Source organism: Rhinoderma darwinii, chromosome 3 (assembly GCF_050947455.1).
Source record: "Rhinoderma darwinii isolate aRhiDar2 chromosome 3, aRhiDar2.hap1, whole genome shotgun sequence".
Classification (NCBI taxonomy): Eukaryota; Metazoa; Chordata; class Amphibia; order Anura; family Rhinodermatidae; genus Rhinoderma; species Rhinoderma darwinii.
Genome location: NC_134689.1, coordinates 130040387 through 130054619, shown reverse-complemented (window position 1 = coordinate 130054619; position 14233 = coordinate 130040387). Strand labels below are relative to the sequence as shown.

Here is a 14233-nt window from a genome sequence, read left to right as displayed (position 1 = left end):
TTCAGTGCAGGATAGAGAGAAGGGACAGCACTTTCCCTAGTGAAAGTCAAAGAAATTCATACTTACCGCCCGTTGTCTTGGTGACGCGTCCCTCTTTCGGCATCCGGCCCGACCTCCCTGGATGACGCTCCAGTCCATGTGACCGCTGCAGCCTGTGCTTGGCCTGTGATTGGCTGCAGCCGTCACTTACACTGAAACGTCATCCTGGGAGGCCGGACTGGAGACAGACGCAGGGAGTTCTCGGTAAGTATGAACTTATATTTTTTTACAGATACATGTATATTGTGATCGGTAGTCACTGTCCCGGGTGCAGAAACAGTTACTGCCGATCGCTTAACTCTTTCAGCACCCTGGACAGTGACTATTTACAGACGTCTCCTAGCAACGCTCCCGTCATTACGGGAGCCCCATTGACTTCCTCAGTCTGGCTGTAGACCTAGAAATACATAGGTCCAGCCAGAATGAAGAAATGTCATGGTAGTAAAAACAATACGCTCCGCAGCACACATAAGATCTGCGGACTTCATTGCGGAATTTTGACTCTCCATTGAAGTCAATGGAGAAATTCCGCCATGAGTCCGCAACCAGTCCGCCACTGCTCCGCAACAGACAGAGCATGCTGCGGACACCAAATTCCGCTCCGCAGCCTATGCTCCGCAGCGGAATTGTACGCATCGTGTAAACGAACACTGCTAAATTAAAGTGAAAGTCAATGGAGAAACGGCTCCGCTGCGGATTAACGCTGCGGAGTGTCCGCAGCGGAATTTAAGTGAAATTCCGCTATGTGTGAACCCGCCCTAAGTAGCAAGTCCTAGCCGTAATCTGCTGTCTTTTCTTGTACACTGATTTCTTTGCAGTCCTACTATGTTGTAGCTCTATAGATTCTCTATATAATACTGGTTTTGACTGGTATGTGCTTTCTTTTTGAGCTCTTCATTATCAGTGCTTGTTTTTTTAATTTTGTGAAGAAAAATGTAAGTTTGGAAGAAGAATAGTACATAGTCGTTGGTCATTGCATCTTGATGCAGTGTGTGATGTACGGTCTGCTCTGTTGCAATAGATTCCTGAGTCAGTACAGGTATCTGTGGTGTTGGGGTTCCTATTTGTTTCCCTAAATGACAAGAAGTATATAAGTGCAGAACCATTCTAGTGCATGCGGGAATAGGGAAAGAAAATAAGGACATTAGTATGATACATAGTCTAGTATAATACTAGTGAGTACAATTACACCCATTAAACGGCCCCCAAAGAACCAAACCCCTTAACGTCCAGGCAAATTTTTGTGTTTTTTTATTTTTTATTTTTTTTTCTCCAGACGTTCCAAAAGCCATAACTTTATTTTATTTTTTTTGTCGACATAGCCGTATTAAGGCTTGTTTTTTTGCGGGACAAGTTGTAGTTTTTTTTAATGGCACCGTTTAATGTACCACATATTGTACTGGGAAACTGCCCAAAAATTATTTGTGGCGTGCAATGGGCAAAAAACAGTGATTGTGCCATTTTTTGGGGGTTTTTTATTTTTACTGCGTCCATCAGGCTGTAAAAACTTTAATGTTTACTTTATTCTATGGGTTGATATGATTATGGCGTTAACTAATTTATTTATTTTTTTTACGACTTTTCTAAAAATAAAGAAAACCTTTCTTAAAAAAAAGTCTTTGTTTTATGTCGCCATATTCTGAAAGCCATAACTTTTTGTTATTCTGTCTATTTGAGTGATGTGAGAGCTTATTTTTTGCAGGGCAATCTGTAGTTTTCATTGGTACTATTTTGGGGTACATTCAGTTTTTTTGTGTTTTGGAGAGCTAAGGTGACTAAAAAAACATCAATCTTTGTGTTTTGTTTTTTTTATGGCGTTCCGTTACCGAGCTGGTTAAATAACGTTATAGTGCAATAGTTCTGACTTTTATGGACGCGGCAATACCTATTAAATAACTTGTCGGAGGGGGCCGCCCCTCATTCTAACGCCTTAGATTCCACATACGTCATAGTGATGGCTCGATTCCTGAGCCCATGCCATTACAGCGCCCTCGTAGGATAGCTGGTTATAACTAACTATATATAGTTATAACTAGCTGCGAGCCACAACATACTATTACGGTGCCGGGTGGAAAGGGGTTAAATAGTGGATGTATACAAGAAGCTTGAGCAGAAAGGCCTACTAAATGTTAAAGAAAAAGGCAAATTGCAGAGATCTGAGATCACTCCACTCATTCACAACTGAATAATGCAGAAGCTACAATGCATGGTCTTTTCCAGACTACATTTGCGGGGGTCCTAGCGCACATTGCTACAATTGCTTTTTTTTTTTTACAAAAAAAGTTGTAATAGACCTCAGTGGGCTTGAAATACTGAGGCCCCATGAACACGACCGTGCCCGCAATCACGGCCCGCGATTGCGGGCACGGCCGGCCGCTGACTGACAGCCGCATTTTCGGGCCGTGCTCCCATACAAAGTATGGGAGCACGGCCCGCAAAATGCGAAAAAACGGACATGTTCCATAATTCCCGGAACATTTCCACGCCACTGACACCCTTCCGTAGTGCTACAGAAAGGTGTCCGTGTTCAATGAAAGTGAATGGCTCCGTTTTTCCGAACCGCAATTGCGGTCCGCAAAAACGGAGGTTTTTTACGGTCGTGTGCATGGGGCCTGACAATGTAATTTTAGTCACCGTAGTTGTCGGCAATTGTTATGATGGGGCCATGGACCTCCCTGTTATATGCTGAGTAACTTTTTGTCCTTTTTCTGAGTTACGTGTTTTTCATTCCCTTAAAAGCTAAATTTAAAATTAAACTTCTTTTCAGTTACCAGAAAGCCTTGTCATTGAAAATGGCTTATACAGCAAGGGTTAATTGCCGGTACACCTCCGATGTATGCCACTGTATAGGCATACAGTGCCGTAGGCTTTCTGATAGATTTATTTGTCTTCTATCGCAGTTTGTTTTTTACCTGGATGAATCTATATGGAATAGTTGTCATCAACAGTTTTCTGATGTGAGGCGTGTGGTTTTGAGTTTTGAACCTCCATGTGCCTCACATTAATTAACCCCATCATGTTCTTCATAATGGACAACATTGGGTTAATGTGTGAGGTACATGATGGGGTTAATTACTATTAATGTGAGGCACATGAAGGTTCAAAATTCATAATACCTCGTGCCTCACATTAATAAGTGAAAGAAAGCAGTTTTTGCTTTTATAACAGAGCAAACATGAATGACGCTATAAATGTGTTGTTATGGTCGCGACTATACCGTGTGTGTGTGTGTGTGTGTGTGTGTGTGTGTGTGTGTGTGTGTGTGTTTGTTTTTTTTAAAAACTTGAATGTACTGGCATATATCTATCCACATGCCATTACATTAGCCTGTGTACGGATAGTGCACATGCAGTTGTTAGGACATACCGAAGTATGCCCTAACAGGAAATCTGGTCAGACAGCCCTGGGGTCCTTCAATGGTGCTTCAATATATGGTATGGCCCTCGATCGCGTCACAGGAATTTCCTGTGACACGATCCAAAGGGCATCTCCCCTTCTCATTTTCCCATGAATGCTGCGGTCAGCTTTGATCGCTGCATTCAGCAGAATAGCGGCGGAGATGAGAGGTTTCTCTGATCTCAGCCGCGGGGCTGCGGCTGTGTGATACAGCCATTGCCTCTCCTGACAATAAGTGTGACGCGGTCAGCATGAGGTGATGCGGCCGGCGCTGCACTAATGAGCGGCGGTACAGGCACTGAAGACAGAACATGGGGGTGTTTTCCAGTGCGCTCGCCTTGTTCTGTCTTCAGGGCCGCGGCTCATTAGTGCAGCACCGGCCGCATTACATCATGCTGACCGCGCGCACTTGTCATGATGGCACAAGGCCCAGATTCATACATTAATATAAACCGAATAACATACACCAGACACAAAATATATGGATAAAAAGGCCACAATGTTTTTATTAAGGGTTACCAAAAGATATTGATACTTGAATCAATAAAATAAATACTTGAACCAAATAGTTAAAACCATTATAAATTAAAAATCACAAAATAATAATAAACCAGTTTAAAACTCAGTCCACCCAGCAATAGCTGGGAGACAAAAACCCCACTAATAAGACATTGCGACAAGCAGAAATTAAATAAAATTGTGAGGGAGGGTGGGGACGCTGGTCCTAGGAAATCTGGAACTGACAAACTGCGGGAAAGCTTGGGTTTTTAAAGCAAAATCTTCCCGCCTTCAGACTGAACGGCCAATCAGCGATGAAGTCCAGGGGCTGGGCAGAAGAATGGAAGCTTCCAGAATCTCCCAGGTAAGTAGACAACCAATCAGCGACCGTAACCTGGAGCTAGGCAGAATAACAGAAACTTCTGGAAAGGAGGTAAGTACCAACTGCAAAAAATAAGGGAAAAGAAAGGTGGTTTGGTCCGTTTACCCCCCCCCCACCCCCCCCACCCCTAACAAAAAATATAGTGAGCCAGCAATAAAATTGATAACATGAATGCCCCTATGCCATCATGTGTCCCCCAAGCAATACTGCTCTGGGAGGCCCTTTCAGGAGCGGGGCAATGGCTGTATCACACAGCCGCAGCCCCGCTCTCATACATTCATGTTACTATACTAAATACATGAAATAACGGTATCGAACAGTTTGAGGGTGCACGGTATCGAAACCGTATTGAAGTTTTGATGCATCGTGCATCCCTACACCCCCAGAAGCTGAGCTACTATAATGTGGATGGACAGTTTATTGTATAGACCTTTCAGATTACTTTTATTAACCTTGGTGTGAAGCAGTGTTCTCCAACTGGTGACTCTTGGGCCCACTGCATGTGGCTCCCCAACTGGTGGCAGCTCCAGATACAATTGTAAACTTGGCACTAGGGTCAAAACGATATCCGTGGCAGTTAAAAAAACAGGTTTATAGCCATGTCACTAAGTCATAGCCTTAACCCCTTAGTGACCAACAATACGCCTTTTCACGTTCGTCACTAAGGGGCCTTAGGCTAGGCTGACGCCTTTTCACGTGAGCCTAGTCTAAGTCCTGCACGGGTCTCCTGCGGCATTTAACTTGTTTACAGAGGGCGTGTGCTCCCTCTGTCACCCATCGGCGGCCCGCAAATGCAATCGCGGGACTCCGATGGGTTGTCATGGCAGCCGGGGGGCTTGATAAAAGCCCCCAGGTCTGCCCTGGACATATGCCTATTAGGACGCACCGGAGGCACATCCTAATAGATTGCCTGTCAGATTTACACTGACAGGCAATAATGCTCTGGTATACGAAGTATACCAAAGCATTATAGCAGCGATCTGAAGATCGCACAGTAAAGTCACCTAGTGGGACTAATGAAATAAATAATAAATGTGAAATAAAGATTATTAATAAAAATTACAGTAAAAAAAAAAATATATTTTTTCCCATAAAAAGTGGTTTTATTTAGAAAAAGTGTAAAAAAATAAATAAAAGTACACATATATGGTATCAACGCGACCGTAATGACTCCATTAATAAAGTTAATATGTAATTTAAACCGCAAGGTGAACACCGTAAAAGAAAAAACAATGGCGAAATTGCCATTTTTTTCCATTGCCCCCCAAAAAAGTAATAATAAAAATGAATCAATAAGTCCCATGCACCCCAAAACAGTAGCAATCAAAACTAAGTCTCGTCCCGCAGAAAACAAGCCCAAAAAATCACTACATTGATGCAAAAATAAAAAAGTTACGGCTCTTGGAAAGCGACGAGGCAGAAACAAATAATTTTAGTTCAAAAGTGTTTTTATTGTGCAAAAGTCGTAAAACATAAAAAACCTCTACATATGTGGTATGGCCGTAATCGTACCGACCCATACAATAAAGGTAACATGTTATTTACGCCGCACAGTGAACGGTGTCAATTTAAAAACGCATAGAACAATGGTGGAATTTCAGTTTTTTTTATAATAGCCCCCCAAAAAAAGTTAAAAGTTATATGTACCCTAAAATGGTGCTATTAAAAAGTACAACTAATCCTGCAAAAAACAAGTCCTCGTACAGCTATGTAGACGAAAAAAATAAAATGTTACAGCTCTTTGAATGCGACTATAGAAAAACGAATAAGATAGCTTGGTCATTAGGGCCTAAAATGGGCTGGTCACTAAGGGGTTAATAAAAAAAATATTTTTAATATTTTTATAAAGTGTATGACTTAGTGACATGACTATAAACCTGTTTTTTAACTGACAGTGATTTTGTTTTGATTCTCGTCCCAAGTTTATGTGGGGGTTGCAAAATACATATAATAATCTTTTTCAAACCCCCCCCCATATAAAGATTTTCTTTCTTGATCTTTTATCACTTAATAAACTGACACACACATACAGTGAAGGAAATAAGTATTTGATCCCTTACTGATTTTGTAAGTTTGCCCACTGTCAAAGTCATGAACAGTCTAGAATTTTTAGGCTAGGTTAATTTTACCAGTGAGAGATAGATTATATAAAAAAAAAAAAAAAACAGAAAATCACATTGTCAAAATTATATATATTTATTTGCATTGTGCACAGAGAAATAAGTATTTGATCCCTTTGGCAAACAAGACTTAATACTTGGTGGCAAAACCCTTGTTGGCAAGCACAGCAGTCAGACGTTTTTTGTAGTTAATGATGAGGTTTGCACACGTTAGATGGAATTTTGGCCCACTCCTCTTTGCAGATCATCTGTAAATCATTAAGATTTCGAGGCTGTCACTTTGCAATTCGGATCTTCAGCTCCCTCCATAAGTTTTCGATGGGATTAAGGTCTGGAGACCGGCTAGGCCACTCCATGACCTTAATGTGCTTCTTTTTGAGCCACTCTTTTGTTGCCTTGGCTGTATGTTTCGGGTCATTGTCGTGCTGGAAGACCCAGCCACGAGCCATTTTTAATTTCCTGGTGGAGGGAAGGAGGTATTCACTCAGGATTTGACGGTACATGGCTCCATCCATTCTCCCATTGATGTGGTGAAGTAGTCCTGTGCCCCTAGCAGAGAAACACCCCCAAAACATAATGTTTCCACCTCCATGCTTGACAGTGGGGATGGTGTTCTTTGGGTCATAGGCAGCATTTCTCTTCCTCCAAACACGGCGAGTTGAGTTAATGCCAAAGAGCTCAATTTTAGTCTCATCTGACCACAGCACCTTCTCCCAATCACTCTCAGAATCATCCAGATGTTCATTTGCAAACTTCAGACGGGCCTGTACATGTGCCTTCTTGAGCAGGGGGACCTTGCGGGCACTGCAGAATTTTAATCCATTACGGCGTCATGTGTTACCAATGGTTTTCTTGTTGACTGTGGTCCCAGCTGCCTTGAGATCATTAACAAGTTCCCCCCGTGTAGTTTTCGGCTGAGCTCTCACCTTCCTCAGGATCAAGGATACCCCACGAGGTGAGATTTTGCATGGAGCCCCAGATCGATGTCGATTCACAGTCATTTTGTATGTCTTCCATTTTCTTACTATTGCACCAACAGTTGTCTCCTTCTCACCCAGCGTCTTACTTATGGTTTTGTAGCCCATTCCAGCCTTGTGCAGGTCTATGATCTTGTCCCTGACATCCTTAGAAAGCTCTTTGGTCTTGCCCATGTTGTAGAGGTTAGAGTCAGACTGATTAATTGAGTCTGTGGACAGGAGTCTTTTATACAGGTGACCATGTAAGACAGCTGTCTTTAATGCAGGCACCAAGTTGATTTGGAGCGTGTAACTGGTCTGGAGGAGGCTGAACTCTTAATGGTTGGTAGGGGATCAAATACTTATTTCTCTGTGCACAATGCAAATAAATATATATCATTTTGACTATGTGATCTTCTTCTTTTTTTTTTTTATATAATCTATCTCTCACTGGTAAAATTAACCTAGCCTAAAAATTCTAGACTGTTCATGTCTTTGACAGTGGGCAAACTTAGAAAATCAGCAAGGGATCAAATACTTATTTCCTTCAGGCTGGGTTCACACGACCTATTTTCAGGCGTAAACGAGGCGTATTATGCCTCGTTTTACGCCTGAAAATAGGGCTACAATACGTCGGCAAACATCTGCCCATTCACTTGAATGGGTTTGCCGACGTACTGTGCAGACGACCTGTAATTTACGCGTCGTCGTTTGACAGCTGTCAAACGACGACGCGTAAATTGACTGCCTCGGCAAAGAAGTGCAGGGCACTTCTTTGCAACGTAATTTGAGCCGTTCTTCATTGAACTCAATGAAGAGCAGCTCAAGATTTACGAGCGTCACAGACGCCTCGTATATTACGAGGAGGAGCATTTACGTGTGAAACGAGGCAGCTGTTTTCTCTTGAAAACAGTCTGTCTTTTCACACGTAAATGCCTGCTATCGTGTGAACATACCCTCACTGTATATGCGAGTGTATTACCCTGTGTATGTTAAATACACAGGCAGTTTTTAGGACATCCATAAGTATGCCTAAGGCTATACTAAAACTCAGCCCTAGGGTCTTTTAATAAACCCTGCTATTTGCTCATACAAGGACAAGTTTCTGTGCCCACACGATGTTGGCGCCGTAATAGTACAGCTCTTTGAGGGAATTCTCCTGCTGGTGCCATACTATTAGGGTATGTGCACACGATAACTGCATTTACGTATGAAATTACGGAGCGGTTTTCAGACGTAAATGCATGTACTGGCGTTTTTCGCCGCGTCTTTTACGGACATAATTTGGAGCTGTTCTTCATTGAAGTAAATGAAAAACGGCTCCAATTACGTCCCAAGAAGTGTCCTGCACTTCTTTGACGAGGCTGTTATTTTACGCGCCGTTTTTTGCCAGCGACGCGTAAAATGACAGGTCGTCGGCACAGTACATCGTAAGACCCATTGAAATGAATGGGCAGATGTTTGTCGATGTATTGGAGGCGTTTTTTCAGACGTAATTTGAGGCGTAAAACGCCTCGATTACGTCTGAAAATAGGTCGTGTGAACCCAGCCTTACAGTACTGTATGCCAACTGGTTAAAAAACATTTAACAGAAAATGTACAAAAAATTTTTTAAAACCTATTCCGGCACTTGCTCTCAATCTTTTTTTCCTTTTTGATCCAATTTTTCCTCCTATTTCAATTCATATCGAGAATTATATAAAGAATTCTTAAATATGTGTTCTGTGTCTGGCTGTATTATAATTGTCTGCAGTAGGACGCAACGATTATTAAGCCCTGCCCCCCTGGGACCAGCAGATAATGGAAGAGTATAGCCGGAAATTTAAAGGGTTTCCACCACAGGATAGGTGATAAGTGTTTGATCGCTGGGGGTCCCACTAATGGGATCCTAACTGATCGTGAGAAACTGGTCCCAAATGCATGTTGCTACTCCATTTAAAATCATGGGACTGATGGAGATATAAGGGTATGTGCACACACACTAATTACGTCCGTAATATACGGACGTACTTCGGCCGCAAGTACCGGACCGAACACAGTGCAGGGAGCCGGGCTCCAAGCATCATACTTATGTACGATGCTAGGAGTCCCTGCCTCGCTGCAGGACAACTGTCCCGTACTGTAATCATGTTTTCAGTACAGGACAGTAGTTCCACGGAGAGGCAGGGACTCCTAGCATCGTACATAAGTATGATGCTAGGAGCCCGGCTCCCTGCACTGTGTTCGGTCCGGGACTTGCGGCCGAATTACGTCCGTCAATTACGGATGTAATTAGTGTGTATGCACATACCCTAACTGTCTGTCTTGGCTATCAGTCAGTCCCAAAGAAAATGAATGGAGTGGCAGCGTGCATGTGTGACTGCCGATCCATTCAAACAGGACTTGGGACACCTGTCTCATGATCAGTGGGACCCCAGTGATCAAACACTTATCACCTATCCTGTGATAAGTTGTTACCCCTTTAACCACTGTGTACTCTGCAGGATTTCTACAATAAATTTCTGCAGACTGACCGTGTGGACAAGCTTATCTACTGTTTACTGCTGTCATCCATTTCTAGGTGAATGCCTCATGCACACGACCGTTGTGCCACTTGGGCCGTTTTTTACGGCATCCAAGCGACACACGATAATTTTCACGGACCCATTCACCTTAGCGGATGAATCTGGTCTGTGAAAAATGTCTGAGTCTCCAATTTGAGGAAAGATAGAACATGTCCTATCTTTCCTCGGATCACTGACGGGATTCGGACGGGACACGGTCGTGTGCATGAAGTGTTAGGCCTCTTTCACACGACAGTGAAAAACGGCCATGTTATGGCCGTCCTTTTAACGGCTTTCACATGGCCGTTTTCAGAACAATGATATTCTATGGGTGCATTCACACGGCCGTTTTTTTAACGGCCCGTGAATAATGGCCGTCAAAAAATAGGACGTCCTATTTTTGGCCGTTTTAACGGCCTGACGGCCCCCATAGAAGTCAATGGATCCGTTTTTAACGGCTGTCAATACATGTAACAACCGTTAAAAACGGATCTGTTACATGGGGATTGGCAAGGGAACTACTAGTTCCCTTGCTGGCTATCGTTGGCATACTCACGTTTGCGGCGCTTCTTCAGGTGTGGTCACTCGTCTGTGGTCACTCGGGTTTGAAGGCGCCTCGATGACGTCATCGCCCCGTCGCACTGCCTTGCCAGATCCCGTGCAGACGAGTGACCACAAGTGAAGAAGAGGAGAGACGGCGCTGCTCTCGTGAGTATGTTGCATGATCTATAGGCAGGCTGGTGTGGCATCTACAGGGAGGCTGGTGTGGCATCTACAGGCAGGTTGGTGTGGCATCTACAGGGAGGCTGGTGTGGCATCTACAGGCAGGTTGGTGTGGCATCTACAGGCAGGTTGGTGTGGCATCTACAGGCAGGTTGGTGTGGCATCTACAGGGAGGCTGGTGTGGCATCTACAGGGAGGCTGGTGTGGCATCTACAGGGAGGCTGGTGTGGCATCTACAGGGAGGCTGGTGTGGCACGATCTACAGGGAGGCTGGTGTGGCACGATCTACAGGGAGGCTGGTGTGGCACGATCTACAGGGAGGCTGGTGTGGCACGATCTACAGGGAGGCTGGTGTGGCACGATCTACAGGGAGGCTGGTGTGGCACGATCTACAGGGAGGCTGGTGTGGCACGATCTACAGGGAGGCTGGTGTGGCACGATCTACAGGGAGGCTGGTGTGGCACGATCTACAGGGAGGCTGGTGTGGCACGATCTACAGGGAGGCTGGTGTGGCACGATCTACAGGGAGGCTGGTGTGGCACGATCTACAGGGAGGCTGGTGTGGCACGATCTACAGGGAGGCTGGTGTGGCACGATCTACAGGGAGGCTGGTGTGGCACGATCTACAGGGAGGCTGGTGTGGCACCATCTACAGGGAGGCTGGTGTGGCACCATCTACAGGGAGGCTGGTGTGGCACCATCTACAGGGGGGCGTGTGGCATCATCTACAGGGAGGCGTGTGGCATCATGTACAGGGAGGCGTGTGGCATGTACAGGGAGGCGTGTGGCATCATATACAGGGGGCGTGTGGCATCATCTACAGGGGGCGTGTGGCATCTACAGGGGGCGTGTGGCATCATCTACAGGGAGGCTGTAAATAGTGTCTAGGTGAACATGTGACCTTCCTTTGGTTGTTTTCAGGGGGTTGGGACAAAAAAAGCCTGACCAATGAAATTCATCAGTTTTTTTAACGGCCATGAAAAACTGATGCAAAATGGATGTCAAACGGACATTAAAAACGGACAGATGGACTTGAAATGGATGAAAATTTAGAGACACACTGATGCAAAATGGCCATGAAAAACTGACAGTTCATCAGTTTTAAATGGACATTTTTTTTCACTGTCGTGTGAATAAGGCCTTAGGCTATAGTCACACGACAGTGGAAAAAAAATGGCCATTTAAAACTGATCAACTGTCAGTATTTCATGGCAGTTTTGCATCAGTGTGTCTCCAAAGTTTCATCCATTTCCAGTCCGTCTGTCCGTTTTTAATGTCCGTTTGGCATCCGTTTTTCAGGACCGTTAAAAAAACTGATGAACTTCATTTGTCAGACTATTTTTGTCCCAACCCCCTGAAAACACCCAAAGGAAGGTCATTGTCATGATTCTTTCACAGCCCCCCTGTTGATGATGGCGCACACACCTCTCTGGAGAGGGCACCCCCCCCCCCCCCTGCCTGTAGTAATCTTCCGGGACAGTCCCGAAAAATTCCCCACAGTTGACAATAATGCCCACTGTACTAGCGCCATACTACCCTTGTAGTGAGCGCAACAATACGTGACATTTATTTCCGCCTGAATGCCCTACACACTCACCGATGCAGCACTGTCTACTTCACGTGTGGTCTCTAGTCTTCACAAGTTCTGTGAGGGAGGCGCGATGATGTCATCTCGTCGCCTTCTCAGAACCCATGAGACGAGACACGGCTAGAGGACTGCGCTGCATCGGTGAGTGTGTTATCGCGTCGCCGACAGCCATCAAGGGAACCAATAGTTCCCTTGCCTCTTAAAAACGGATCTGTGACATGGGGATTCAACGGTTGTTACATGTATTGACAGCCGTTAAAAACGGATCCATTGACTACTATGGGGGCCGTCTGTCCGTGAAAACGGACAAAAATAGGACATGTCCTATTTTTGTCCGTGAAAACGGACAAAAATAGGACATGTCCTATTTTTGTCCGTGAAAACGGACAAAAATAGGACATGTCCTATTTTTTGGACGGCCAATATTCACGGGCCATTAAAAACGACAGTGGAATACAACCATAGAACAGCGTTGTTCTGAAAACTGCCTTTTTTCACTGCGATGTGAATGTAGCCTTAGGCCTTATTCACACAAACCTGTCCGTTTTGTGTGCGTAAAAAAACGCAGTGTCTTTCTTGTCTTGTAGTTCCGTGTGACAACTGTGTACAGTGCACGTCTGCGTTTTTACGCGCGTATGTCACATGTTTTTTACATCAGCAAAAAAAACTGAAGATGTTTTATTTTTTCCTCGTAATTTCTTTAGCAACTGGTTCGTGAAAAACACGTACAGTACACAGATGACATCCGTGTGCTGTCTGGTTTTTTTTCACTCACCCATTGACTAAAATGGGTGCGTGATGCACAAGAATAGGACATGCAATGAGTTTCACACAGCGGACAGACACGTGAAAAACACTGAATGTCTGAATGGACCCATTGAATTGCATAGGTACGTGTGTCGTCCGTTGTTTTAACGCGCGTAACACGGACGTGAAATACGCTCGTGTAAATAAGGCCTTTGGGTTCCTTTGAATGGGAATTTGCTGCAGCACGTGCTATCTGATAAAAACCTTTAGCAATGTTCATCCTGAGCTCCGTGGTTTATGAATATAACGCCATAATTCAGTGAAGTTTACCTGGGCAGAGCAGTAAGAAAGAGTAACTGCATAACTGTTGCACTGTGAAAAGTTACATGGCAACTCCTATTGGCACTTATGGCTGTCGCCTTTTGGAAACCCTGCATCTTTTAGGGCAAGAAGTTGCTGAATAATATATCCATACACTACTAACTCTGACTTCTAAGCCATGTTCAGGATTTAGGCGTGGATTCCGCACCTAAATCCTGATTGAATCCGTTAACATTCTGCCGGCAATGCATGTTAATGGGGTATTGGGCAAGCTCATTTTTGCCGTGAATTCCGCAGCAGAAAGCCACGGATTTGCTCCACTGGATTACAGTGGGGCTAATCTGTGACAGAAATTAAAGTTTTAGTTTTAAATTATGTATAATTTGTAGGAAACGAAAAAACATGTTAACAGATTGGGAATGTACATAGGCTAATCTTTATTTACATCCAAAAACTACGTTAGATTTTACATCAAACTAGCCAAGGACTTTTCACAAAATTACAGTGAGGGGAATGAAGAGCAGAAAGAGAGGGGAGAAAAAAAAAAGTGTGTGTGTGTGTGTGTGGCCACTACAGTAGTCACAATAGCACTTTGCGTCCTGTTGTGTAAACCCGGAGAGAATGAGTTGAGTCGTTTCATTTTTATTAGAGGCTGGGGGAGTGAATGACAGCTCTTTGTACTGCTGGAGGCTTAGATATGGTAGGGTAGTAAAGGTGCCCATACACCTTAACTAACGTAGGCCGGCACCGGCCGACCCTCTATATTGTGTATAGGGGTGCCCTGACTCTCCCCTCACTGCAGGTGTCTGAGGATACAAGGACAACTGCTGGGATTCTTATCAAATAGGTGGTATTTGGGAAAGTTTCACTGTAAAATATAAGAAGTATGTGTTTTATACACTTTACAATGACATGTTGGT

The 14233-nt window shown here is 44.2% G+C and overlaps 1 protein-coding gene across 5 annotated transcripts in view; it reads left to right on the top strand.

Moving 5' to 3' along the window:
• FAM53C (family with sequence similarity 53 member C) overlaps positions 1-14233 on the top strand; it is a 53805-nt gene that overhangs the window by 33334 nt on the left and 6238 nt on the right. The gene's annotated exons all lie outside the window — the stretch shown is intronic.